This window comes from Nicotiana attenuata, chromosome 1, assembly GCF_001879085.1.
Source record: "Nicotiana attenuata strain UT chromosome 1, NIATTr2, whole genome shotgun sequence".
Classification (NCBI taxonomy): Eukaryota; Viridiplantae; Streptophyta; class Magnoliopsida; order Solanales; family Solanaceae; genus Nicotiana; species Nicotiana attenuata.
This window is the reverse complement of record NC_031989.1, coordinates 43988568-43992066: the sequence shown is the minus strand read 5'-3', so window position 1 is coordinate 43992066 and position 3499 is coordinate 43988568.

The window sequence follows — 3499 nt, the reverse complement described above, 5'->3', positions numbered from 1 at the left end:
AAATAACATTGATGGAGACTCTGCGGGCTGCGGATCGGAACATGAAATGCAGCTCACGGTAAGTCCCCGCAATAGCCGCGCCTTTGCGCCCAAAAGATCACCAGACATATATGTACCTGCACAAAAATGTGCAGCAAGTGTAGCATGAGTATGTAATTCAATGCGTACCCCGTAAGTATCTAGCCTAACCCTAGACAAGTAGTGACGAGGGGTCGATATCGACACTTACTAGTAGTCCAATACCACAGATACAGTAAGAAGTAAACAGATATGGGCAGAGTAAATAAACGAAATAAACAAGTATAAATATGTGGTACAATCCTTCTCTCAACAATAAGCTCAAACTCTCGATTAGATGGGTCGTCATAATTCAAATCAGCAAACTCCCAGATACATTAGCTTTTTGACAAATAATACACATGATTCCATAGGAGTATTTATAGAAATGCCGAGGCGTACGGCCCGATCCCATCATAATCTGGTATATAACCATAGATACATCTATTACATATTGCCGAGGGAAACGGCCCGCTCCCATGAGAGTGTGGTACAAAATCTTGCCGAGGTGAATGGCCTAATTACATAAGATGTGCGCACTGCCGAGGGTCGAATGACACGAACCATAGATGTATCTATCCTGCTGAGGTGAACCGCCCGCTTCCATTAGAATAAGAAACTTTGACGGGTCCTTGACCCCACTCACGAAGGGATATGTGAGTTATAAGAGGCGTTGGGGAAACTTTTCGATGGAAACGCATAATACGGGAGAAGTCCGCAAGAGGAGTACAATTATTCCGTGGCAAATAATGAAGTTCGTCTGATCTCTACACTAGCGAGTCTACCACTCTACACAAGTATAGTCTCAAGTCGTAATATAAAATAAAGGAATTTAATAAGCAAGAGACTGCTCAAATAGTACAACTATAGCATGGTGTGAACCTAAGTCTACCCGGACAATAACATGAATTTAACTACGTATGGACTCTCATCACCTCGTCCGTATGTAGTCCTCGCAACAAGTAGCACATATCAAACACATCACCTAGGGGTAGTTTCTCCCTTACAGAGTTTGACATGAGACTTACCTCGCTCCGAAGTTCCATAACCGGCTCCAACGCCACTCTAACACCTCAAACCGGTGCCCGTCACTCCAAAACTAGTCAAATAATGTGCAAACCAATAAAAATATACTCTAATACTCATAACAAATTGATTTAAACAATCTCCCAATTCCGCTCAAAAAGTTGAAAGCAACCCTCGGGCCCACGTGCCCGGATTCCGAAATTTTTTGAAGATAGCCATTACCCACAACATTATGAACTCAAATATATAATTTATTCTGAATTCCATGTCCAATTTCGTGACCAAAATCCAAAAATACCAATTTCTAGGGTTTTCTTCAAAATTCGAAATTTCTACAAATTTCCATGTTTAAATCCATACATATACCATGTATTTAACTTGAAATAGGTGGGAATCACTTACCTTGTGTTGCTTGATGAAAATCTCCCCTTGAAGTTCTCAAAAATCGCCCAACCAAATAAAAAATGAGTGAAATGAGCAAAATTCCCGAATTAAAACAATTTGCCCCGGCCCTCGTCCTTCATCGTGTTCGCGTGACCAAGGTCGCGTTCGTGAAGGCCAGTCCATGCACAGCATCGCGTTCATGTTCAAGCTCTCGCGTTCGCGATAGCCAACTGCCCTAGCCCGGAGTTCCTCCTACGCGTTCGCGTAGGGTAAGGCCCCCCTGACCCCCAGCTCTCCTTCGCGTTCGCGAGTTTTTCTTCACGTTCGCGAAGCACAAAAAGGCAGCCATCATTTTCCTTCTTCGCGAACGCGGGACTCCCTTCGTGTTCGCGAAGAACAAAATCAGAACCGGCAAGCAGCAACAATAAAACAAGGAGAAATGACCCGAAACCATCTCGAAACACACCCGAGGCCCCTGGGGCCCCGTCTAATCATACAAACTCATTCCAACGTGCGACACAAACTTAGTCGAAGCCTCAAACAACGTCAAACAACATCGAAATCACAAATCGCACCCCAATTCAAGCTTAATGAACTTTAGAACATCAAAATTCTACATTCGATGCCGAAACCTATCAAATCACGTTCGATTGACCTCAAATTTTGCACACAAGTCACATTAGACATTACAGACCTACTCCAACTTCTGAAATCGGGATACAAACCCGATATCAAAAAGTCCATCCCCGAACAAACTTCCCAAGAACCTTCAAATTTCAAACTTTCGCCAAATGACCCCGAAATGACCTACAGACCTCCAAATCCACATCCAGACGCGCTCCTAAGACCAGAATCACCATACGGAGCTATCCTGAGGCTCTAAATCCCAAACGGACATCGACCTTATTGAAATACACTTCAACCCAAATTCATTATATTTTTCCAAAATGCCAACTTTCCACAATAGGCGCCGAAATGCTCCTGGGTCATCCAAAGCCCAATCCGGACATACGCCCAAGTCCAAAATCATCATACGAACATATTGAAACCTTCAAATCTCGATTCCGAGGTCGTTTACTAAAAAGTCAAACCTTAGTTAATTTTTCCAACTTTAAGCTTGCGAAATGAGAAATTTCCTTCCAAATCAACTCCGAACATCCCGAAATAAAATTCTGACCACACGTACGAGTCATAATAGCTGAAGCGAAGCTACTCAAGGCTGCAAACCGCCGAACGATGCACTAGTGCTCAAAACGACCTGTCGGGTCGTTACAATCTCTCCTACTTAAACATACGTTCGTCCTCGAACGTGCTAAGGACTGCTCCGAAGTTGTCCAAAATCACTATTTAACACCTCGTGCACCTACCCGTGCCACCACGACCCAGTTGAGAACATTAGCTCGAGTCAGACTGAAGATCCTTCCTGCTATCTTAGCTAACAAGCTATGGAACCAAGTTCCAATATCCTTAATTCTCCACGGTACCAGATTCTCACAAACGAACATCTTATCAATCACCAGGCACTGAACCCAACGTGATCATGCTCCCCATAACTCATTTGCCAGAGGCAATCTCCCGCAAGTACAACAGCTGAGATTTCCACTGATCCAAAGCCCGTAGTATACCTCATAGCATATATAAGCCCTGTTCGAACTCTCGCAATAGTGCCACGACGGAAAAGATGTGTAGAAACTCATTACCACTTGCCGAATCACAAATTAGGGAGTCTCTCCTCCTGACGGGAACCATTACCTCATTCTGAACTGAATAACGCTCTTTAATATACCTTATATAAATCCGATCGCACTGATCCCAGGATCAATAATCTCATCTCACCCAGTAGAAAATGCTCAAGCAATAAGCCACCTCAGACGCTGCCAAGAGTATCATACAATGCCACAATGCGCCAACAAGCTACAAACTCAAATGTGATACATAAGGAAAATGAGCTCTGGAAAGGACTACTCAACCAACGTAACTAATTAAACAACTGAAAAGATGTTATGAACCTTCCTCATAAAATGAAAAGAAA